Below are 24,908 nucleotides of genomic sequence, written 5' to 3'. Positions count from 1 at the left end.
AGGATTGGATGAATACATTTGATATAGTTGTAGAATTAATTATTATTCTGAAAGCTCCTGAAATATCTATTAATGGTTCTAAGTTCTAACGCCAAGTAACTAAATCTCTTATTTATTGCAATTTATTGAGGTCATTTTTGTTTTGTCTTGTTGATGAAATATAAAGATAGTATGAATGTAAACAGCTGAATATAAGCTTTCCAACTATCCCGGGTTAACAATCAGTAGCACTTCATAATCTGCTATTTCTTCAATAGTATGCTATATATTTAGTGAGCCTATTAGTTTAGTCTTTAGAGCATAAAGTTAAAAATGCCAGGGACATACTTTCAATCAGTCTCCAAGCCAATACTTGATGCTCCTTTAATGTTGAAAATAGATGTATTTTCTTCTGTATCATGTGTATCTCTATATTTCCTTTGAGGGGAAGCTGATAGAATGATTAAATAAATCAATTGCATATAGGTGATGAATTGTTATTTATTGCTAAAACACATGGAAAAAACATTAATGGTTCTAAGTTCTAACACTAAGTATGAAAATCTCTTTTGTATTGTAATTTTTTTAAAGTCATATAAGTTTCTTCATGTTGATATTATATATTTATAACTTCATGGTAAACCTCTGAAGTTAAGCTTTCCAAATCTCCCGGGTTAACTATCATTAGCACTTCTTCATATGCTGGACTTCCAGTAATTTGTGCAAAATGGCCTGTTAGCTCAGATGGTTAGAGCGTGGTGCTAATAACGCCAAGGTCACAGGTTCGATCCCTGTACAGGCCAAGTTTAATTGTTTGTAAAAAGATAAATGTTTCTTGTGTCTCATTTTTGACTGTTTATCACCTTGGATCAAATGCTGCTTGAAGGATTGGATTAATACATTTGATATAGTTGTAGAATTAATTATTATTCTGAAAGCTCCTGAAATATCTATTAATGGTTCTAAGTTCTGACGCCAAGTAACTAAATCTCTTATTTATTGCAATTTATTGAGGTCATTTTTGTTTTGTCTTGTTGATGAAATATAAAGATAGTATGAATGTAAACAGCTGAATATAAGCTTTCCAACTATCCCGGGTTAACAATCGGTAGCACTTCATCATCTGCTATTTCTTCAATAGTATGCTATATATTTATTGAGCCTATTAGTTTAGTCTTTAGAGCATAAAGTTAACAATGCCAAGAACATACTTTCAATCAGTCTCTAAGCCAATACTTGATGCTCCTTTAATGTTGAAAATAGATGTATTTTCTTCAGTATCATTTGTATGTCTATATTTCCTTCGAGGGGAAGCTGACACAATGATTAGATGAATCAATTGCATATAGGTGATGAATTGTTATTTATTGCTAAAACACATGGAAAAAACTTTAATGGCTCTAAGTTCTAACACTAAGTATGAAAATCTCTTTTGTATTGTAATTTTTCTAAAGTCATATTAGTTTCTTCATGTTGATATTATATATTTATAACTTCATGGTACACCTCCGAAATTAAGCTTTCCAAATCTCCCGGGTTAACTATCAATAGCACTTCTTCATATGCTGGACTTCCAGGAACTTGTGCAAAATGGCCTGTTAGCTCAGATGGTTAGAGCGTGGTGCTAATAACGCCAAAGTCACAGGTTCGATCCCTGTAAAGGCCAAGTTTAATTGTTTGAAAAAAGATTAATTTTTCTTATGTCTCATTTTTGACTGTTTATCACCTTGGATCAAAAGCTGCTTGAAGGATTGGATGAATGCATTTGATATAGTTGTAGAATTAATTATTATTCTGAAAGCTCCTGGAATATCTATTAATGGTTCTAAGTTCTAACGCCAAGTAACTAAATCTCTTATTTATTGAAATTTATTGAGGTCATTTTTGTTTTGTCTTGTTGATGAAATATAAAGATAGTATGAATGTAAACAGCTGAATATAAGCTTTCCAACTATCCCGGGTTAACAATCGGTAGCACTTCATCATCTGCTATTTCTTCAATAGTATGCTATATATTTATTGAGCCTATTAGTTTAGTCTTTAGAGCATAAAGTTAACAATGCCAAGAACATACTTTCAATCAGTCTCTAAGCCAATACTTGATGCTCCTTTAATGTTGAAAATAGATGTATTTTCTTCAGTATCATTTGTATGTCTATGTTTCCTTCGAGGGGAAGCTGACACAATGATTAGATGAATCAATTGCATATAGGTGATGAATTGTTATTTATTGCTAAAACACATGGAAAAAACATTAATGGCTCTAAGTTCTAACACAAAGTATGAAAATCTCGTTTGTATTGTAATTTTTCTAAAGTCATATTAGTTTCTTCATGTTGATATTATATATTTATAACTTCATGGTAAACCTCCGAAATTAAGCTTTCCAAATCTCCCGGGTTAACTATCATTAGCACTTCTTCATATGCTGGACTTCCAGGAATTTGTGCAGACCGGCCTGTTAGCTCAGATGGTTAGAGCGTGGTGCTAATAACGCCAAGGTCACAGGTTCGATCCCTGTACAGGCCAAGTTTAATTGTTTGAAAAAAGATTAATTTTTCTTGTGTCTCATTTTTGACTGTTTATCACCTTGGATCAAACGATGCTTGAAGGATTGGATGAATACATTTGATATAGTTGTAGAATTAATTATTATTCTGAAAGCTCCTGGAATATCTATTAATGGTTCTAAGTTCTAACACCAAGTAACTAAATCTCTTATTTATTGCAATTTATTGAGGTCATTTTTGTTTTGTCTTGTTGATGAAATATAAAAATAGTATGAATGTAAACAGCTGAATATAAGCTTTCCAACTATCCCGGGTTAACAATCAGTAGCACTTCATCATCTGCTATTTCTTCAATAGTATGCTATATATTTAGTGAGCCTATTAGTTTAGTCTTCAGAGCATAAAGTTAAAAATGCCAAGTACATACTTTCAATCCGTCTCCAAGCCAATATTTGATGCTCCTTTAATGTTGAAAATAGATGTATTTTCTTCTGTATCATGTGTATCTCTATATTTCCTTTGAGGGGAAGCTGATAGAATGATTAAATGAATCAATTGCATATAGGTGATGAATTGTTATTTATTGCTAAAACACATGGAAAAAACATTAATGGTTCTAAGTTCTAACACTAAGTATGAAAATCTCTTTTGTATTGTAATTATTTTAAAGTCATATAAGTTTCTTCATGTTGATATTATATATTTATAACTTCATGGTAAACCTCTGAAGTTAAGCTTTCCAAATCTCCCGGGTTAACTATCATTAGCACTTCTTCATATGCTGGACTTCCAGTAATTTGTGCAAAATGGCCTGTTAGCTCAGATGGTTAGAGCGTGGTGCTAATAACGCCAAGGTCACAGGTTCGATCCCTGTACAGGCCAAGTTTAATTGTTTGTAAAAAGATAAATGTTTCTTGTGTCTCATTTTTGACTGTTTATCACCTTGGATCAAATGCTGCTTGAAGGATTGGATTAATACATTTGATATAGTTGTAGAATTAATTATTATTCTGAAAGCTCCTGAAATATCTATTAATGGTTCTAAGTTCTAACGCCAAGTAACTAAATCTCTTATTTATTGCAATTTATTGAGGTCATTTTTGTTTTGTCTTGTTGATGAAATATAAAGATAGTATGAATGTAAACAGCTGAATATAAGCTTTCCAACTATCCCGGGTTAACAATCGGTAGCACTTCATCATCTGCTATTTCTTCAATAGTATGCTATATATTTATTGAGCCTATTAGTTTAGTCTTTAGAGCATAAAGTTAACAATGCCAAGAACATACTTTCAATCAGTCTCTAAGCCAATACTTGATGCTCCTTTAATGTTGAAAATAGATGTATTTTCTTCAGTATCATTTGTATGTCTATATTTCCTTCGAGGAGAAGCTGACACAATGATTAGATGAATCAATTGCATATAGGTGATGAATTGTTATTTATTGCTAAAACACATGGAAAAAACATTAATGGCTCTAAGTTCTAACACTAAGTATGAAAATCTCTTTTGTATTGTAATTTTTCTAAAGTCATATTAGTTTCTTCATGTTGATATTATATATTTATAACTTCATGGTACACCTCCGAAATTAAGCTTTCCAAATCTCCCGGGTTAACTATCATTAGCACTTCTTCATATGCTGGACTTCCAGGAACTTGTGCAAAATGGCCTGTTAGCTCAGATGGTTAGAGCGTGGTGCTAATAACGCCAAAGTCACAGGTTCGATCCCTGTAAAGGCCAAGTTTAATTGTTTGAAAAAAGATTAATTTTTCTTATGTCTCATTTTTGACTGTTTATCACCTTGGATCAAAAGCTGCTTGAAGGATTGGATGAATGCATTTGATATAGTTGTAGAATTAATTATTATTCTGAAAGCTCCTGGAATATCTATTAATGGTTCTAAGTTCTAACGCCAAGTAACTAAATCTCTTATTTATTGAAATTTATTGAGGTCATTTTTGTTTTGTCTTGTTGATGAAATATAAAGATAGTATGAATGTAAACAGCTGAATATAAGCTTTCCAACTATCCCGGGTTAACAATCGGTAGCACTTCATCATCTGCTATTTCTTCAATAGTATGCTATATATTTATTGAGCCTATTAGTTTAGTCTTTAGAGCATAAAGTTAACAATGCCAATAACATACTTTCAATCAGTCTCTAAGCCAATACTTGATGCTCCTTTAATGTTGAAAATAGATGTATTTTCTTCAGTATCATTTGTATGTCTATATTTCCTTCGGGGGGGAAGCTGACACAATGATTAGATGAATCAATTGCATATAGGTGATGAATTGTTATTTATTGCTAAAACACATGGAAAAAACATTAATGGCTCTACGTTCTAACACTAAGTATGAAAATCTTTTTTGTATTGTAATTTTTCTAAAGTCATATTAGTTTCTTCATGTTGATATTATATATTTATAACTTCATGGTAAACCTCCAAAATTAAGCTTTTAAATCTCCCGGGTTAACTATCATTAGCACTTCTTCATATGCTGGACTTCCAGGGATTTGTGCAGACCGGCCTGTTAGCTCAGAGGGTTAGAGCGTGGTGCTAATAACGCCAAGGTCACAGGTTCGATCCCTGTACAGGCCAAGTTTAATTGTTTTAAAAAATATTAATTTTTCTTGTGTCTCTTTTTTGACTGTTTATCACCTTGGATCAAACGATGCTTGAAGGATTGGATGAATACATTTGATATAGTTGTAGAATTAATTATTATTCTGAAAGCTCCTGGAATATCTATTAATGGTTCTAAGTTCTAACACCAAGTTACTAAATCTCTTAGTTATTGCAATTTATTGAGGTCATTTTTGTTTGTCTTGTTGATGAAATATAAAGATAGTATGAATGTAAACAGCTGAATATAAGCTTTCCAACTATCCCGGGTTAACAATCAGTAGCACTTCATCATCTGCTATTTCTTCAATAGTATGCTATATATTTAGTGAGCCTATTAGTTTAGTCTTCAGAGCATAAAGTTAAAAATGCCAAGGACATACTTTCAATCCGTCTCCAAGCCAATACTTGATGCTCCTTTAATGTTGAAAATAGATGTATTTTCTTCTGTATCATGTGTATCTCTATATTTCCTTTGAGGGGAAGCTGATAGAATGATTAAATGAATCAATTGCATATAGGTGATGAATTGGTATTTATTGCTAAAACACGTGGAAAAAACATTAATGGTTCTAAGTTCTAACACTAAGTATGAAAATCTCTTTTGTATTGTAATTTTTTTAAAGTCATATAAGTTTCTTCATGTTGATATTATATATTTATAACTTCATGGTAAACCTCTGAAATTAAGCTTTCCAAATCTCCCGGGTTAACTATCATTAGCACTTCTTCATATGCTGGACTTCCAGTAATTTGTGCAAAATGGCCTGTTAGCTCAGATGGTTAGAGCGTGGTGCTAATAACGCCAAGGTCACAGGTTCGATCCCTGTACAGGCCAAGTTTAATTGTTTGTAAAAAGATAAATTTTTCTTGTGTCTTATTTTTGACTGTTTATCACCTTGGATCAAACGCTGCTTGAAGGATTGGATGAATACATTTGATATAGTTGTAGAATTAATTATTATTCTGAAAGCTCCTGAAATATCCATTAATGGTTCTAAGTTCTAACGCCAAGTAACTAAATCTCTTATTTATTGCAATTTATTGAGGTCATTTTTGTTTTGTCTTGTTGATGAAATATAAAGATAGTATGAATGTAAACAGCTGAATATAAGCTTTCCAACTATCCTGGGTTAACAATCGATAGAACTTCATCATATGCTATTTCTTCAATAGTATGCTATGTATTTATTGAGCCTATTAGTTTAGTCTGTAGAGCATAAAGTTAAAAATGCCAAGGACATACTTTCAATCAGTCTCCAAGCCAATACGTGATGCTCCTTTAATGTTGAAAATAGATGTATTTTCTTCTGTATAATGTGTATGTCTATATTTCCTTTGAGGGGAAGCTGATGGAATGATTAGATGAATCAATTGCATATAGGTGATGAATTGTTATTTATTGCTAAAACACATGGAAAAAACATTAATGGTTCTAAGTTCTAACACTAAGTATGAAAATCTCTTTTGTATTGTAATTTTTCTAAAGTCATATTAGTTTCTTCATGTTGATAATTTATATTTATAACTTCATGGTACACCTCTGAAATTAAGCTTTCCAAATCTCCCGGGTTAACTATCATTAGCACTTCTTCATATGCTGGACTTCCAGGAGTTTGTGCAAAACGGCCTGTTAGCTCAGATGGTTAGAGCGTGGTGCTAATAACGCCAAGGTCACAGGTTCGATCCCTGTACAGGCCAAGTTTAATTGTTTGTAAAAAGATTAATTTTTCTTGTGTCTCATTTTTGACTGTTTATCACCTTGGATCAAATGCTGCTTGAAGGATTGGATGAATACATTTGATATAGTTGTAGAATTAATTATTATTCTGAAAGCTCCTGGAATATCTATTAATGGTTCTAAGTTCTAACGCCAAGTAACTAAATCTCTTATTTATTGCAATTTATTGAGGTCATTTTTGTTTTGTCTTGTTGATGAAATATAAAGATAGTATGAATGTAAACAGCTGAATATAAGCTTTCCATCTATCCAGGGTTAACAATCGGTAGCACTTCATCATCTGCTATTTCTTCAATAGTATGCTATATATTTATTGAGCCTATTAGTTTAGTCTTTAGAGCATAAAGTTAACAATGCCAAGAACATACTTTCAATCAGTCTCTACGCTAGGCGTGGGCGGAAAATCCGTTCCGCTCGCGGATTTTGCGGATTTTCGGGAAATCCGCAATCCGCGAGATTTGCGAATTTCCCGCAAAATCCGCAAATCCGCGAGCAGCGGATTTTGCTCGCACTGCTCGCACTGTTCGCGTGAGTTTGCGCCCCGCGAATAAGTGCAAAATTGCAGAAATACGATCTTAGCAAAACTGAAAGTAACTACTTACCAGGTTCAAAAGTTCAGGCTCATCATTAGTAGCCATTTCCTGGAGTGCTTCCTGAGGGGCCCCTCCAGAGTTCAGTTGCCAGTTGAAACTAGTATGTGACCCTGCTCTGAACCTCAGAATAGTTACACATATGCCACAAAGGTCCTGAATTACAGCTAAGGGAGACAAGTAGGAGCCAGGCTGGAAGTTAAAATCCATTAATCAGCCCCTAATTCATTATTGTCAGTTGGGGCAGGGCAGGTGTTGTAACTAATTTTGCAACAATGAAAGCACTTAGCAAGTGCAAAAGATCACTAATCAGGGCGCACTAAGGAAGCAGGTGCCAGCTAAAAAAATATTCTGTGACACATGAATCAGCCCCAAATTAATTCAGGTCACTTGAGGCAGGGAAGGTGTGCTTTGCTTTGCCGAAAATAATGTACACTGGACAACCAGAGGGTGTGGTGATGAAACAGAGAGTGGCATGGGTGGGCCAGAGGGTGGCATGAGTAGTCAGAGAGTGGCAGTGGTGTCAGAGAGTGGCAGTGATGAAGAAGAGTGTCCCAAACAGGCTGGACACGTAGAAACAACAAGTTCGCGAAACTTGCGACCCGATAGGTAAGTTCGCAATTTGCGAAAGTGTACAAAACCCTCGCGAACTGGCAGAAACACGGGCGAACACAAAAAAAAAAAAATCCGCAAATTCGCGGGAATTCGCGGATTTTGCGGATTGCGAATCCGCAAATCCGCAAAATTCGCGAACGCGAGATCCGCAAAATTCGCTCATGCTTACTCTACGCCAATACTTGATGCTCCTTTAATGTTGAAAATAGATGTATTTTCTTCAGTATCATTTGTATGTCTATATTTCCTTCGAGGGGAAGCTGACACAATGATTAGATGAATCAATTGCATATAGGTGATGAATTGTTATTTATTGCTAAAACACATGGAAAAAACATTAATGGTTCTAAGTTCTAACACTAAGTATGAAAATATCTTTTGTATTGTAATTTTTTTAAAGTCATATAAGTTTCTTCATGTTGATATTATATATTTATAACTTCATGGTAAACCTCTGAAATTAAGCTTTCCAAATCTCCCGGGTTAACTATCATTAGCACTTCTTCATATGCTGGACTTCCAGTAATTTGTGCAGAATGGCCTGTTAGCTCAGATGGTTAGAGTGTGGTGCTAATAACGCCAAGGTCACAGGTTCGATCCCTGTACAGGCCAAGTTTAATTGTTTGTAAAAAGATAAATTTTCTTGTGTCTTATTTTTGACTGTTTATCACCTTGGATCAAACGCTGCTTGAAGGATTGGATGAATACATTTGATATAGTTGTAGAATTAATTATTATTCTGAAAGCTCCTGAAATATCTATTAATGGTTCTAAGTTCTAACGCCAAGTAACTAAATCTCTTATTTATTGCAATTTATTGAGGTCATTTTTGTTTTGTCTTGTTGATGAAATATAAAGATAGTATGAATGTAAACAGCTGAATATAAGCTTTCCAACTATCCCGGGTTAACAATCAGTAGCACTTCATAATCTGCTATTTCTTCAATAGTATGCTATATATTTAGTGAGCCTATTAGTTTAGTCTTTAGAGCATAAAGTTAAAAATGCCAGGGACATACTTTCAATCAGTCTCCAAGCCAATACTTGATGCTCCTTTAATGTTGAAAATAGATGTATTTTCTTCTGTATCATGTGTATCTCTATATTTCCTTTGAGGGGAAGCTGATAGAATGATTAAATAAATCAATTGCATATAGGTGATGAATTGTTATTTATTGCTAAAACACATGGAAAAAACATTAATGGTTCTAAGTTCTAACACTAAGTATGAAAATCTCTTTTGTATTGTAATTTTTTTAAAGTCATATAAGTTTCTTCATGTTGATATTATATATTTATAACTTCATGGTAAACCTCTGAAGTTAAGCTTTCCAAATCTCCCGGGTTAACTATCATTAGCACTTCTTCATATGCTGGACTTCCAGTAATTTGTGCAAAATGGCCTGTTAGCTCAGATGGTTAGAGCGTGGTGCTAATAACGCCAAGGTCACAGGTTCGATCCCTGTACAGGCCAAGTTTAATTGTTTGTAAAAAGATAAATGTTTCTTGTGTCTCATTTTTGACTGTTTATCACCTTGGATCAAATGCTGCTTGAAGGATTGGATTAATACATTTGATATAGTTGTAGAATTAATTATTATTCTGAAAGCTCCTGAAATATCTATTAATGGTTCTAAGTTCTGACGCCAAGTAACTAAATCTCTTATTTATTGCAATTTATTGAGGTCATTTTTGTTTTGTCTTGTTGATGAAATATAAAGATAGTATGAATGTAAACAGCTGAATATAAGCTTTCCAACTATCCCGGGTTAACAATCGGTAGCACTTCATCATCTGCTATTTCTTCAATAGTATGCTATATATTTATTGAGCCTATTAGTTTAGTCTTTAGAGCATAAAGTTAACAATGCCAAGAACATACTTTCAATCAGTCTCTAAGCCAATACTTGATGCTCCTTTAATGTTGAAAATAGATGTATTTTCTTCAGTATCATTTGTATGTCTATATTTCCTTCGAGGGGAAGCTGACACAATGATTAGATGAATCAATTGCATATAGGTGATGAATTGTTATTTATTGCTAAAACACATGGAAAAAACATTAATGGCTCTAAGTTCTAACACTAAGTATGAAAATCTCTTTTGTATTGTAATTTTTCTAAAGTCATATTAGTTTCTTCATGTTGATATTATATATTTATAACTTCATGGTACACCTCCGAAATTAAGCTTTCCAAATCTCCCGGGTTAACTATCATTAGCACTTCTTCATATGCTGGACTTCCAGGAACTTGTGCAAAATGGCCTGTTAGCTCAGATGGTTAGAGCGTGGTGCTAATAACGCCAAAGTCACAGGTTCGATCCCTGTAAAGGCCAAGTTTAATTGTTTGAAAAAAGATTAATTTTTCTTATGTCTCATTTTTGACTGTTTATCACCTTGGATCAAAAGCTGCTTGAAGGATTGGATGAATGCATTTGATATAGTTGTAGAATTAATTATTATTCTGAAAGCTCCTGGAATATCTATTAATGGTTCTAAGTTCTAACGCCAAGTAACTAAATCTCTTATTTATTGAAATTTATTGAGGTCATTTTTGTTTTGTCTTGTTGATGAAATATAAAGATAGTATGAATGTAAACAGCTGAATATAAGCTTTCCAACTATCCCGGGTTAACAATCGGTAGCACTTCATCATCTGCTATTTCTTCAATAGTATGCTATATATTTATTGAGCCTATTAGTTTAGTCTTTAGAGCATAAAGTTAACAATGCCAAGAACATACTTTCAATCAGTCTCTAAGCCAATACTTGATGCTCCTTTAATGTTGAAAATAGATGTATTTTCTTCAGTATCATTTGTATGTCTATGTTTCCTTCGAGGGGAAGCTGACACAATGATTAGATGAATCAATTGCATATAGGTGATGAATTGTTATTTATTGCTAAAACACATGGAAAAAACATTAATGGCTCTAAGTTCTAACACAAAGTATGAAAATCTCGTTTGTATTGTAATTTTTCTAAAGTCATATTAGTTTCTTCATGTTGATATTATATATTTATAACTTCATGGTAAACCTCCGAAATTAAGCTTTCCAAATCTCCCGGGTTAACTATCATTAGCACTTCTTCATATGCTGGACTTCCAGGAATTTGTGCAGACCGGCCTGTTAGCTCAGATGGTTAGAGCGTGGTGCTAATAACGCCAAGGTCACAGGTTCGATCCCTGTACAGGCCAAGTTTAATTGTTTGAAAAAAGATTAATTTTTCTTGTGTCTCATTTTTGACTGTTTATCACCTTGGATCAAACGATGCTTGAAGGATTGGATGAATACATTTGATATAGTTGTAGAATTAATTATTATTCTGAAAGCTCCTGGAATATCTATTAATGGTTCTAAGTTCTAACACCAAGTAACTAAATCTCTTATTTATTGCAATTTATTGAGGTCATTTTTGTTTTGTCTTGTTGATGAAATATAAAAATAGTATGAATGTAAACAGCTGAATATAAGCTTTCCAACTATCCCGGGTTAACAATCAGTAGCACTTCATCATCTGCTATTTCTTCAATAGTATGCTATATATTTAGTGAGCCTATTAGTTTAGTCTTCAGAGCATAAAGTTAAAAATGCCAAGTACATACTTTCAATCCGTCTCCAAGCCAATATTTGATGCTCCTTTAATGTTGAAAATAGATGTATTTTCTTCTGTATCATGTGTATCTCTATATTTCCTTTGAGGGGAAGCTGATAGAATGATTAAATGAATCAATTGCATATAGGTGATGAATTGTTATTTATTGCTAAAACACATGGAAAAAACATTAATGGTTCTAAGTTCTAACACTAAGTATGAAAATCTCTTTTGTATTGTAATTATTTTAAAGTCATATAAGTTTCTTCATGTTGATATTATATATTTATAACTTCATGGTAAACCTCTGAAGTTAAGCTTTCCAAATCTCCCGGGTTAACTATCATTAGCACTTCTTCATATGCTGGACTTCCAGTAATTTGTGCAAAATGGCCTGTTAGCTCAGATGGTTAGAGCGTGGTGCTAATAACGCCAAGGTCACAGGTTCGATCCCTGTACAGGCCAAGTTTAATTGTTTGTAAAAAGATAAATGTTTCTTGTGTCTCATTTTTGACTGTTTATCACCTTGGATCAAATGCTGCTTGAAGGATTGGATGAATACATTTGATATAGTTGTAGAATTAATTATTATTCTGAAAGCTCCTGAAATATCTATTAATGGTTCTAAGTTCTAACGCCAAGTAACTAAATCTCTTATTTATTGCAATTTATTGAGGTCATTTTTGTTTTGTCTTGTTGATGAAATATAAAGATAGTATGAATGTAAACAGCTGAATATAAGCTTTCCAACTATCCCGGGTTAACAATCGGTAGCACTTCATCATCTGCTATTTCTTCAATAGTATGCTATATATTTATTGAGCCTATTAGTTTAGTCTTTAGAGCATAAAGTTAACAATGCCAAGAACATACTTTCAATCAGTCTCTAAGCCAATACTTGATGCTCCTTTAATGTTGAAAATAGATGTATTTTCTTCAGTATCATTTGTATGTCTATATTTCCTTCGAGGGGAAGCTGACACAATGATTAGATGAATCAATTGCATATAGGTGATGAATTGTTATTTATTGCTAAAACACATGGAAAAAACATTAATGGCTCTAAGTTCTAACACTAAGTATGAAAATCTCTTTTGTATTGTAATTTTTCTAAAGTCATATTAGTTTCTTCATGTTGATATTATATATTTATAACTTCATGGTACACCTCCGAAATTAAGCTTTCCAAATCTCCCGGGTTAACTATCATTAGCACTTCTTCATATGCTGGACTTCCAGGAACTTGTGCAAAATGGCCTGTTAGCTCAGATGGTTAGAGCGTGGTGCTAATAACGCCAAAGTCACAGGTTCGATCCCTGTAAAGGCCAAGTTTAATTGTTTGAAAAAAGATTAATTTTTCTTATGTCTCATTTTTGACTGTTTATCACCTTGGATCAAAAGCTGCTTGAAGGATTGGATGAATGCATTTGATATAGTTGTAGAATTAATTATTATTCTGAAAGCTCCTGGAATATCTATTAATGGTTCTAAGTTCTAACGCCAAGTAACTAAATCTCTTATTTATTGAAATTTATTGAGGTCATTTTTGTTTTGTCTTGTTGATGAAATATAAAGATAGTATGAATGTAAACAGCTGAATATAAGCTTTCCAACTATCCCGGGTTAACAATCGGTAGCACTTCATCATCTGCTATTTCTTCAATAGTATGCTATATATTTATTGAGCCTATTAGTTTAGTCTTTAGAGCATAAAGTTAACAATGCCAAGAACATACTTTCAATCAGTCTCTAAGCCAATACTTGATGCTCCTTTAATGTTGAAAATAGATGTATTTTCTTCAGTATCATTTGTATGTCTATGTTTCCTTCGAGGGGAAGCTGACACAATGATTAGATGAATCAATTGCATATAGGTGATGAATTGTTATTTATTGCTAAAACACATGGAAAAAACATTAATGGCTCTAAGTTCTAACACAAAGTATGAAAATCTCGTTTGTATTGTAATTTTTCTAAAGTCATATTAGTTTCTTCATGTTGATATTATATATTTATAACTTCATGGTAAACCTCCGAAATTAAGCTTTCCAAATCTCCCGGGTTAACTATCATTAGCACTTCTTCATATGCTGGACTTCCAGGAATTTGTGCAGACCGGCCTGTTAGCTCAGATGGTTAGAGCGTGGTGCTAATAACGCCAAGGTCACAGGTTCGATCCCTGTACAGGCCAAGTTTAATTGTTTGAAAAAAGATTAATTTTTCTTGTGTCTCATTTTTGACTGTTTATCACCTTGGATCAAACGATGCTTGAAGGATTGGATGAATACATTTGATATAGTTGTAGAATTAATTATTATTCTGAAAGCTCCTGGAATATCTATTAATGGTTCTAAGTTCTAACACCAAGTAACTAAATCTCTTATTTATTGCAATTTATTGAGGTCATTTTTGTTTTGTCTTGTTGATGAAATATAAAAATAGTATGAATGTAAACAGCTGAATATAAGCTTTCCAACTATCCCGGGTTAACAATCAGTAGCACTTCATCATCTGCTATTTCTTCAATAGTATGCTATATATTTAGTGAGCCTATTAGTTTAGTCTTCAGAGCATAAAGTTAAAAATGCCAAGTACATACTTTCAATCCGTCTCCAAGCCAATATTTGATGCTCCTTTAATGTTGAAAATAGATGTATTTTCTTCTGTATCATGTGTATCTCTATATTTCCTTTGAGGGGAAGCTGATAGAATGATTAAATGAATCAATTGCATATAGGTGATGAATTGTTATTTATTGCTAAAACACATGGAAAAAACATTAATGGTTCTAAGTTCTAACACTAAGTATGAAAATCTCTTTTGTATTGTAATTATTTTAAAGTCATATAAGTTTCTTCATGTTGATATTATATATTTATAACTTCATGGTAAACCTCTGAAGTTAAGCTTTCCAAATCTCCCGGGTTAACTATCATTAGCACTTCTTCATATGCTGGACTTCCAGTAATTTGTGCAAAATGGCCTGTTAGCTCAGATGGTTAGAGCGTGGTGCTAATAACGCCAAGGTCACAGGTTCGATCCCTGTACAGGCCAAGTTTAATTGTTTGTAAAAAGATAAATGTTTCTTGTGTCTCATTTTTGACTGTTTATCACCTTGGATCAAATGCTGCTTGAAGGATTGGATGAATACATTTGATATAGTTGTAGAATTAATTATTATTCTGAAAGCTCCTGAAATATCTATTAATGGTTCTAAGTTCTAACGCCAAGTAACTAAATCTCTTATTTATTGCAATTTATTGAGGTCATTTTTGTTTTGTCTTGTTGATGAAATATAAAGATAGTATGAATGTAAACAGCTGAATATAAGCTTTCCAACTATCCCGGGTTAACAATCGGTAGCACTTCATCATCTGCTATTTCTTCAATAGTATGCTATATATTTATTGAGCCTATTAGTTTAGTCTTTAGAGCATAAAGTTAACAATGCCAAGAACATACTTTCAATCAGTCTCTAAGCCAATACTTGATGCTCCTTTAATGTTGAAAATAGATGTATTTTCTTCAGTATCATTTGTATGTCTATATTTCCTTCGAGGGGAAGCTGACACAATGATTAGATGAATCAATTGCATATAGGTGATGAATTGTTATTTATTGCTAAAACACATGGAAAAAACATTAATGGCTCTAAGTTCTAACACTAAGTATGAAAATCTCTTTTGTATTGTAATTTTTCTAAAGTCATATTAGTTTCTTCATGTTGATATTATATATTTATAACTTCATGGTACACCTCCAAAATTAAGCTTTCCAAATCTCCCGGGTTAACTATCATTAGCACTTCTTCATATGCTGGACTTCCAGGAACTTGTGCAAAATGGCCTGTTAGCTCAGATGGTTAGAGCGTGGTGCTAATAACGCCAAAGTCACAGGTTCGATCCCTGTAAAGGCCAAGTTTAATTGTTTGAAAAAAGATTAATTTTTCTTATGTCTCATTTTTGACTGTTTATCACCTTGGATCAAAAGCTGCTTGAAGGATTGGATGAATGCATTTGATATAGTTGTAGAATTAATTATTATTCTGAAAGCTCCTGGAATATCTATTAATGGTTCTAAGTTCTAACGCCAAGTAACTAAATCTCTTATTTATTGAAATTTATTGAGGTCATTTTTGTTTTGTCTTGTTGATGAAATATAAAGATAGTATGAATGTAAACAGCTGAATATAAGCTTTCCAACTATCCCGGGTTAACAATCGGTAGCACTTCATCATCTGCTATTTCTTCAATAGTATGCTATATATTTATTGAGCCTATTAGTTTAGTCTTTAGAGCATAAAGTTAACAATGCCAATAACATACTTTCAATCAGTCTCTAAGCCAATACTTGATGCTCCTTTAATGTTGAAAATAGATGTATTTTCTTCAGTATCATTTGTATGTCTATATTTCCTTCGAGGGGAAGCTGACACAATGATTAGATGAATCAATTGCATATAGGTGATGAATTGTTATTTATTGCTAAAACACATGGAAAAAACATTAATGGCTCTAAGTTCTAACACTAAGTATGAAAATCTCGTTTGTATTGTAATTTTTCTAAAGTCATATTAGTTTCTTCATGTTGATATTATATATTTATAACTTCATGGTAAACCTCCGAAATTAAGCTTTCCAAATCTCCCGGGTTAACTATCATTAGCACTTCTTCATATGCTGGACTTCCAGGAATTTGTGCAGACCGGCCTGTTAGCTCAGATGGTTAGAGCGTGGTGCTAATAACGCCAGGGTCACAGGTTCGATCCCTGTACAGGCCAAGTTTAATTGTTTGAAAAAAGATTAATTTTTCTTGTGTCTCATTTTTGACTGTTTATCACCTTGGATCAAACGATGCTTGAAGGATTGGATGAATACATTTGATATAGTTGTAGAATTAATTATTATTCTGAAAGCTCCTGGAATATCTATTAATGGTTCTAAGTTCTAACACCAAGTAACTAAATCTCTTATTTATTGCAATTTATTGAGGTCATTTTTGTTTTGTCTTGTTGATGAAATATAAAAATAGTATGAATGTAAACAGCTGAATATAAGCTTTCCAACTATCCCGGGTTAACAATCAGTAGCACTTCATCATCTGCTATTTCTTCAAAAGTATGCTATATATTTAGTGAGCCTATTAGTTTAGTCTTCAGAGCATAAAGTTAAAAATGCCAAGTACATACTTTCAATCCGTCTCCAAGCCAATATTTGATGCTCCTTTAATGTTGAAAATAGATGTATTTTCTTCTGTATCATGTGTATCTCTATATTTCCTTTGAGGGGAAGCTGATAGAATGATTAAATGAATCAATTGCATATAGGTGATGAATTGTTATTTATTGCTAAAACACATGGAAAAAACATTAATGGTTCTAAGTTCTAACACTAAGTATGAAAATCTCTTTTGTATTGTAATTATTTTAAAGTCATATAAGTTTCTTCATGTTGATATTATATATTTATAACTTCATGGTAAACCTCTGAAGTTAAGCTTTCCAAATCTCCCGGGTTAACTATCATTAGCACTTCTTCATATGCTGGACTTCCAGTAATTTGTGCAAAATGGCCTGTTAGCTCAGATGGTTAGAGCGTGGTGCTAATAACGCCAAGGTCACAGGTTCGATCCCTGTACAGGCCAAGTTTAATTGTTTGTAAAAAGATAAATGTTTCTTGTGTCTCATTTTTGACTGTTTATCACCTTGGATCAAATGCTGCTTGAAGGATTGGAATAATACATTTGATATAGTTGTAGAATTAATTATTATTCTGAAAGCTCCTGAAATATCTATTAATGGTTCTAAGTTCTAACGCCAAGTAACTAAATCTCTTATTTATTGCAATTTATTGAGGTCATTTTTGTTTTGTCTTGTTGATGAAATATAAAGATAGTATGAATGTAAACAGCTGAATATAAGCTTTCCAACTATCCCGGGTTAACAATCGGTAGCACTTCATCATCTGCTATTTCTTCAATAGTATGCTATATATTTATTGAGCCTATTAGTTTAGTCTTTAGAGCATAAAGTTAACAATGCCAAGAACATACTTTCAATCAGTCTCTAAGCCAATACTTGATGCTCCTTTAATGTTGAAAATAGATGTATTTTCTTCAGTATCATTTGTATGTCTATATTTCCTTCGAGGGGAAGCTGACACAATGATTAGATGAATCAATTGCATATAGGTGATGAATTGTTATTTATTGCTAAAACACATGGAAAAAACATTAATGGCTCTAAGTTCTAACACTAAGTATGAAAATCTCTTTTGTATTGTAATTTTTCTAAAGTCATATTAGTTTCTTCATGTTGATATTATATATTTATAACTTCATGGTACACCTCCGAAATTAAGCTTTCCAAATCTCCCGGGTTAACTATCATTAGCACTTCTTCATATGCTGGACTTCCAGGAACTTGTGCAAAATGGCCTGTTAGCTCAGATGGTTAGAGCGTGGTGCTAATAACGCCAAAGTCACAGGTTCGATCCCTGTAAAGGCCAAGTTTAATTGTTTGAAAAAAGATTAATTTTTCTTATGTCTCATTTTTGACTGTTTATCACCTTGGATCAAAAGCTGCTTGAAGGATTGGATGAATGCATTTGATATAGTTGTAGAATTAATTATTATTCTGAAAGCTCCTGGAATATCTATTAATGGTTCTAAGTTCTAACGCCAAGTAACTAAATCTCTTATTTATTGAAATTTATTGAGGTCATTTTTGTTTTGTCTTGTTGATGAAATATAAAGATAGTATGAATGTAAACAGCTGAATATAAGCTTTCCAACTATCCCGGGTTAACAATCGGTAGCACTTCATCATCTGCTATTTCTTCAATAGTATGCTATATATTTATTGAGCCTATTAGTTTAGTCTTTAGAGCATAAAGTTAACAATGCCAATAACATACTTTCAATCAGTCTCTAAGCCAATACTTGATGCTCCTTTAATGTTGAAAATAGATGTATTTTCTTCAGTATCATTTGTATGTCTATATTTCCTTCGAGGGGAAGCTGACACAATGATTAGATGAATCAATTGCATATAGGTGATGAATTGTTATTTATTGCTAAAACACATGGAAAAAACATTAATGGCTCTAAGTTCTAACACTAAGTATGAAAATCTCGTTTGTATTGTAATTTTTCTAAAGTCATATTAGTTTCTTCATGTTGATATTATATATTTATAACTTCATGGTAAACCTCCGAAATTAAGCTTTCCAAATCTCCCGGGTTAACTATCATTAGCACTTCTTCATATGCTGGACTTCCAGGAATTTGTGCAGACCGGCCTGTTAGCTCAGATGGTTAGAGCGTGGTGCTAATAACACCAGGGTCACAGGTTCGATCCCTGTACAGGCCAAGTTTAATTGTTTGAAAAAAGATTAATTTTTCTTGTGTCTCATTTTTGACTGTTTATCACCTTGGATCAAACGATGCTTGAAGGATTGGATGAATACATTTGATATAGTTGTAGAATTAATTATTATTCTGAAAGCTCCTGGAATATCTATTAATGGTTCTAAGTTCTAACACCAAGTAACTAAATCTCTTATTTATTGCAATTTATTGAGGTCATTTTTGTTTTGTCTTGTTGATGAAATATAAAAATAGTATGAATGTAAACAGCTGAATATAAGCTTTCCAACTATCCCGGGTTAACAATCAGTAGCACTTCATCATCTGCTATTTCTTCAAAAGTATGCTATATATTTAGTGAGCCTATTAGTTTAGTCTTCAGAGCATAAAGTTAAAAATGCCAAGTACATACTTTCAATCCGTCTCCAAGCCAATATTTGATGCTCCTTTAATGTTGAAAATAGATGTATTTTCTTCTGTATCATGTGTATCTCTATATTTCCTTTGAGGGGAAGCTGATAGAATGATTAAATGAATCAATTGCATATAGGTGATGAATTGTTATTTATTGCTAAAACACATGGAAAAAACATTAATGGTTCTAAGTTCTAACACTAAGTATGAAAATCTCTTTTGTATTGTAATTTTTTTAAAGTCATATAAGTTTCTTCATGTTGATATTATATATTTATAACTTCATGGTAAACCTCTGAAGTTAAGCTTTCCAAATCTCCCGGGTTAACTATCATTAGCACTTCTTCATATGCTGGACTTCCAGTAATTTGTGCAAAATGGCCTGTTAGCTCAGATGGTTAGAGCGTGGTGCTAATAACGCCAAGGTCACAGGTTCGATCCCTGTACAGGCCAAGTTTAATTGTTTGTAAAAAGATAAATGTTTCTTGTGTCTCATTTTTGACTGTTTATCACCTTGGATCAAATGCTGCTTGAAGGATTGGAATAATACATTTGATATAGTTGTAGAATTAATTATTATTCTGAAAGCTCCTGAAATATCTATTAATGGTTCTAAGTTCTAACGCCAAGTAACTAAATCTCTTATTTATTGCAATTTATTGAGGTCATTTTTGTTTTGTCTTGTTGATGAAATATAAAGATAGTATGAATGTAAACAGCTGAATATAAGCTTTCCAACTATCCCGGGTTAACAATCGGTAGCACTTCATCATCTGCTATTTCTTCAATAGTATGCTATATATTTATTGAGCCTATTAGTTTAGTCTTTAGAGCATAAAGTTAACAATGCCAAGAACATACTTTCAATCAGTCTCTAAGCCAATACTTGATGCTCCTTTAATGTTGAAAATAGATGTATTTTCTTCAGTATCATTTGTATGTCTATATTTCCTTCGAGGGGAAGCTGACACAATGATTAGATGAATCAATTGCATATAGGTGATGAATTGTTATTTATTGCTAAAACACATGGAAAAAACATTAATGGCTCTAAGTTCTAACACTAAGTATGAAAATCTCTTTTGTATTGTAATTTTTCTAAAGTCATATTAGTTTCTTCATGTTGATATTATATATTTATAACTTCATGGTACACCTCCGAAATTAAGCTTTCCAAATCTCCCGGGTTAACTATCATTAGCACTTCTTCATATGCTGGACTTCCAGGAACTTGTGCAAAATGGCCTGTTAGCTCAGATGGTTAGAGCGTGGTGCTAATAACGCCAAAGTCACAGGTTCGATCCCTGTAAAGGCCAAGTTTAATTGTTTGAAAAAAGATTAATTTTTCTTATGTCTCATTTTTGACTGTTTATCACCTTGGATCAAAAGCTGCTTGAAGGATTGGATGAATGCATTTGATATAGTTGTAGAATTAATTATTATTCTGAAAGCTCCTGGAATATCTATTAATGGTTCTAAGTTCTAACGCCAAGTAACTAAATCTCTTATTTATTGAAATTTATTGAGGTCATTTTTGTTTTGTCTTGTTGATGAAATATAAAGATAGTATGAATGTAAACAGCTGAATATAAGCTTTCCAACTATCCCGGGTTAACAATCGGTAGCACTTCATCATCTGCTATTTCTTCAATAGTATGCTATATATTTATTGAGCCTATTAGTTTAGTCTTTAGAGCATAAAGTTAACAATGCCAATAACATACTTTCAATCAGTCTCTAAGCCAATACTTGATGCTCCTTTAATGTTGAAAATAGATGTATTTTCTTCAGTATCATTTGTATGTCTATATTTCCTTCGAGGGGAAGCTGACACAATGATTAGATGAATCAATTGCATATAGGTGATGAATTGTTATTTATTGCTAAAACACATGGAAAAAACATTAATGGCTCTAAGTTCTAACACTAAGTATGAAAATCTCGTTTGTATTGTAATTTTTCTAAAGTCATATTAGTTTCTTCATGTTGATATTATATATTTATAACTTCATGGTAAACCTCCGAAATTAAGCTTTCCAAATCTCCCGGGTTAACTATCATTAGCACTTCTTCATATGCTGGACTTCCAGGAATTTGTGCAGACCGGCCTGTTAGCTCAGATGGTTAGAGCGTGGTGCTAATAACGCCAGGGTCACAGGTTCGATCCCTGTACAGGCCAAGTTTAATTGTTTGAAAAAAGATTAATTTTTCTTGTGTCTCATTTTTGACTGTTTATCACCTTGGATCAAACGATGCTTGAAGGATTGGATGAATACATTTGATATAGTTGTAGAATTAATTATTATTCTGAAAGCTCCTGGAATATCTATTAATGGTTCTAAGTTCTAACACCAAGTAACTAAATCTCTTATTTATTGCAATTTATTGAGGTCATTTTTGTTTTGTCTTGTTGATGAAATATAAAAATAGTATGAATGTAAACAGCTGAATATAAGCTTTCCAACTATCCCGGGTTAACAATCAGTAGCACTTCATCATCTGCTATTTCTTCAAAAGTATGCTATATATTTAGTGAGCCTATTAGTTTAGTCTTCAGAGCATAAAGTTAAAAATGCCAAGTACATACTTTCAATCCGTCTCCAAGCCAATATTTGATGCTCCTTTAATGTTGAAAATAGATGTATTTTCTTCTGTATCATGTGTATCTCTATATTTCCTTTGAGGGGAAGCTGATAGAATGATTAAATGAATCAATTGCATATAGGTGATGAATTGTTATTTATTGCTAAAACACATGGAAAAAACATTAATGGTTCTAAGTTCTAACACTAAGTATGAAAATCTCTTTTGTATTGTAATTTTTTTAAAGTCATATAAGTTTCTTCATGTTGATATTATATATTTATAACTTCATGGTAAACCTCTGAAGTTAAGCTTTCCAAATCTCCCGGGTTAACTATCATTAGCACTTCTTCATATGCTGGACTTCCAGTAATTTGTGCAAAATGGCCTGTTAGCTCAGATGGTTAGAGGGTGGTGCTAATAACGCCTAGGTCACAGGTTCGATCCCTGTAAAGGCAAAGTTTAATTGTTTGTAAAAAGATAAATGTTTCTTGTGTCTCATTTTTGACTGTTTATCACCTTGGATCAAATGCTGCTTGAAGGATTGGATGAATACATTTGATATAGTTGTAGAATTAATTATTATTCTGAAAGCTCCTGAAATATCTATTAATGGTTCTAAGTTCTAACGCCAAGTAACTAAATCTCTTATTTATTGCAATTTATTGAGGTCATTTTTGTTTTGTCTTGTTGATGAAATATAAAGATAGTATGAATGTAAACAGCTGAATATAAGCTTTCCAACTATCCCGGGTTAACAATCGGTAGCACTTCATCATCTGCTATTTCTTCAATAGTATGCTATGTATTTATTGAGCCTATTAGTTTAGTCTGTAGAGCATAAAGTTAAAAATGCCAAGGACATACTTTCAATCAGTCTCCAAGCCAATACTTGATGCTCCTTTAATGTTGAAAATAGATGTATTTTCTTCTGTATAATGTGTATGTCTATATTTCCTTTGAGGGGAAGCTGATAGAATGTTTAGATGAATCAATTGCATATAGGTGATGAATTGTTATTTATTGCTAAAACACATGGAAAAAACATTAATGGTTCTAAGTTCTAACACTAAGTATGAAAATCTCTTTTGTATTGTAATTTTTCTAAAGTCATATTAGTTTCTTCATGTTGATAATTTATATTTATAACTTCATGGTACACCTCTGAAATTAAGCTTTCCAAATCTCCCGGGTTAACTATCATTAGCACTTCTTCATATGCTGGACTTCCAGGAATTTGTGCAAAATGGCCTGTTAGCTCAGATGGTTAGAGCGTGGTGCTAATAACGCCAAGGTCACAGGTCCGATCCCTGTACAGGCCAAGTTTAATTGTTTGTAAAAAGATACATTTTTCTTGTGTCTCATTTTTGACTGTTTATCACCTTGGATCAAAAGCTACTTGAAGGATTGGATGAATACATTTGATATAGTTGTAGAATTAATTATCATTCTGAAAGCTCCTGGAATATCTATAATTGGTTCTAAGTTCTAACGCCAAGTAACTAAATCTCTTATTTATTGCAATTTATTGAGGTCATTTTTGTTTTGTCTTGTTGATGAAATATAAAGATAGTATGAATGTAAACAGCTGAATATAAGCTTTCCAACTATCCCGGGTTAACAATCAGTAGCACTTCATCATCTGCTATTTCTTCAATAGTATGCTATATATTTAGTGAGCCTATTAGTTTAGACTTTAGAGCATAAAGTTAAAAATGCCAAGGACATACTTTCAATCAGTCTCCAAGCCAATAAGTGATGCTCCTTTAATGTTGAAAATAGATGTATTTTCTTCTGTATAATGTGTATGTCTATATTTCCTTTGAGGGGAAGCTGATAGAATGATTAGATGAATCAATTGCATATAGGTGATGAATTGTTATTTATTGCTAAAACACATGAAAAAAACATTAATGGCTCTAAGTTCTAACACTAAGTATGAAAATCTTTTTTGTATTGTAATTTTTTTAAAGTCATATAAGTTTCTTCATGTTGATATTATATATTTATAACTTCATGGTAAACCTCTGAAGTTAAGCTTTCCAAATCTCCCGGGTTAACTATCATTAGCACTTCTTCATATGCTGGACTTCCAGTAATTTGTGCAAAATGGCCTGTTAGCTCAGATGGTTAGAGCGTGGTGCTAATAACGCCAAGGTCACAGGTTCGATCCCTGTACAGGCCAAGTTTAATTGTTTGTAAAAAGATAAATGTTTCTTGTGTCTCATTTTTGACTGTTTATCACCTTGGATCAAATGCTGCTTGAAGGATTGGATGAATACATTTGATATAGTTGTAGAATTAATTATTATTCTGAAAGCTCCTGAAATATCTATTAATGGTTCTAAGTTCTAACGCCAAGTAACTAAATCTCTTATTTATTGCAATTTATTGAGGTCATTTTTGCTTTGTCTTGTTGATGAAATATAAAGATAGTATGAATGTAAACAGCTGAATATAAGCTTTCCAACTATCCCGGGTTAACAATCGGTAGCACTTCATCATCTGCTATTTCTTCAATAGTATGCCAGGTATTTATTGAGCCTATTAGTTTAGTCTGTAGAGCATAAAGTTAAAAATGCCAAGGACATACTTTCAATCAGTCTCCAAGCCAATACTTGATGCTCCTTTAATGTTGAAAATAGATGTATTTTCTTCTGTATAATGTGTATGTCTATATTTCCTTTGAGGGGAAGCTGATAGAATGTTTAGATGAATCAATTGCATATAGGTGATGAATTGTTATTTATTGCTAAAACACATGGAAAAAACATTAATGGTTCTAAGTTCTAACACTAAGTATGAAAATCTCTTTTGTATTGTAATTTTTCTAAAGTCATATTAGTTTCTTCATGTTGATAATTTATATTTATAACTTCAT

General features: G+C 32.6%; 13 non-coding genes across 13 annotated transcripts; all 13 read left to right on the top strand.

Annotated features, from left to right (window-relative positions):
* Positions 1-708: 708 nt before the first annotated feature.
* On the top strand, positions 709-782 carry TRNAI-AAU (transfer RNA isoleucine (anticodon AAU)). Its single transcript has one exon. It is a non-coding gene; the product is annotated as a tRNA-Ile (tRNA).
* A 1,652-nt stretch (positions 783-2,434) lies between these two features.
* On the top strand, positions 2,435-2,508 carry TRNAI-AAU (transfer RNA isoleucine (anticodon AAU)). The gene has a single exon. It is a non-coding gene; the product is annotated as a tRNA-Ile (tRNA).
* Positions 2,509-3,297: 789 nt separating this feature from the next.
* Positions 3,298-3,371, top strand: TRNAI-AAU (transfer RNA isoleucine (anticodon AAU)). The gene has a single exon. It is a non-coding gene; the product is annotated as a tRNA-Ile (tRNA).
* Positions 3,372-5,885: 2,514 nt separating this feature from the next.
* Positions 5,886-5,959, top strand: TRNAI-AAU (transfer RNA isoleucine (anticodon AAU)). Its single transcript has one exon. It is a non-coding gene; the product is annotated as a tRNA-Ile (tRNA).
* Positions 5,960-6,748: 789 nt separating this feature from the next.
* On the top strand, positions 6,749-6,822 carry TRNAI-AAU (transfer RNA isoleucine (anticodon AAU)). The gene has a single exon. It is a non-coding gene; the product is annotated as a tRNA-Ile (tRNA).
* A 2,645-nt stretch (positions 6,823-9,467) lies between these two features.
* TRNAI-AAU (transfer RNA isoleucine (anticodon AAU)) lies at positions 9,468-9,541 on the top strand. Its single transcript has one exon. It is a non-coding gene; the product is annotated as a tRNA-Ile (tRNA).
* A 1,652-nt stretch (positions 9,542-11,193) lies between these two features.
* Positions 11,194-11,267, top strand: TRNAI-AAU (transfer RNA isoleucine (anticodon AAU)). Its single transcript has one exon. It is a non-coding gene; the product is annotated as a tRNA-Ile (tRNA).
* A 789-nt stretch (positions 11,268-12,056) lies between these two features.
* TRNAI-AAU (transfer RNA isoleucine (anticodon AAU)) lies at positions 12,057-12,130 on the top strand. Its single transcript has one exon. It is a non-coding gene; the product is annotated as a tRNA-Ile (tRNA).
* Positions 12,131-13,782: 1,652 nt separating this feature from the next.
* TRNAI-AAU (transfer RNA isoleucine (anticodon AAU)) lies at positions 13,783-13,856 on the top strand. Its single transcript has one exon. It is a non-coding gene; the product is annotated as a tRNA-Ile (tRNA).
* Positions 13,857-14,645: 789 nt separating this feature from the next.
* Positions 14,646-14,719, top strand: TRNAI-AAU (transfer RNA isoleucine (anticodon AAU)). Its single transcript has one exon. It is a non-coding gene; the product is annotated as a tRNA-Ile (tRNA).
* A 2,515-nt stretch (positions 14,720-17,234) lies between these two features.
* On the top strand, positions 17,235-17,308 carry TRNAI-AAU (transfer RNA isoleucine (anticodon AAU)). The gene has a single exon. It is a non-coding gene; the product is annotated as a tRNA-Ile (tRNA).
* Positions 17,309-19,823: 2,515 nt separating this feature from the next.
* TRNAI-AAU (transfer RNA isoleucine (anticodon AAU)) lies at positions 19,824-19,897 on the top strand. The gene has a single exon. It is a non-coding gene; the product is annotated as a tRNA-Ile (tRNA).
* Positions 19,898-24,138: 4,241 nt separating this feature from the next.
* On the top strand, positions 24,139-24,212 carry TRNAI-AAU (transfer RNA isoleucine (anticodon AAU)). Its single transcript has one exon. It is a non-coding gene; the product is annotated as a tRNA-Ile (tRNA).
* Positions 24,213-24,908: the final 696 nt, after the last annotated feature.

Source organism: Lissotriton vulgaris, chromosome 4_1, assembly GCF_964263255.1.
Source record: "Lissotriton vulgaris chromosome 4_1, aLisVul1.2, whole genome shotgun sequence".
NCBI lineage: Eukaryota > Metazoa > Chordata > Amphibia > Caudata > Salamandridae > Lissotriton > Lissotriton vulgaris.
This window is presented reverse-complemented; position numbering and strand designations above follow the sequence as displayed.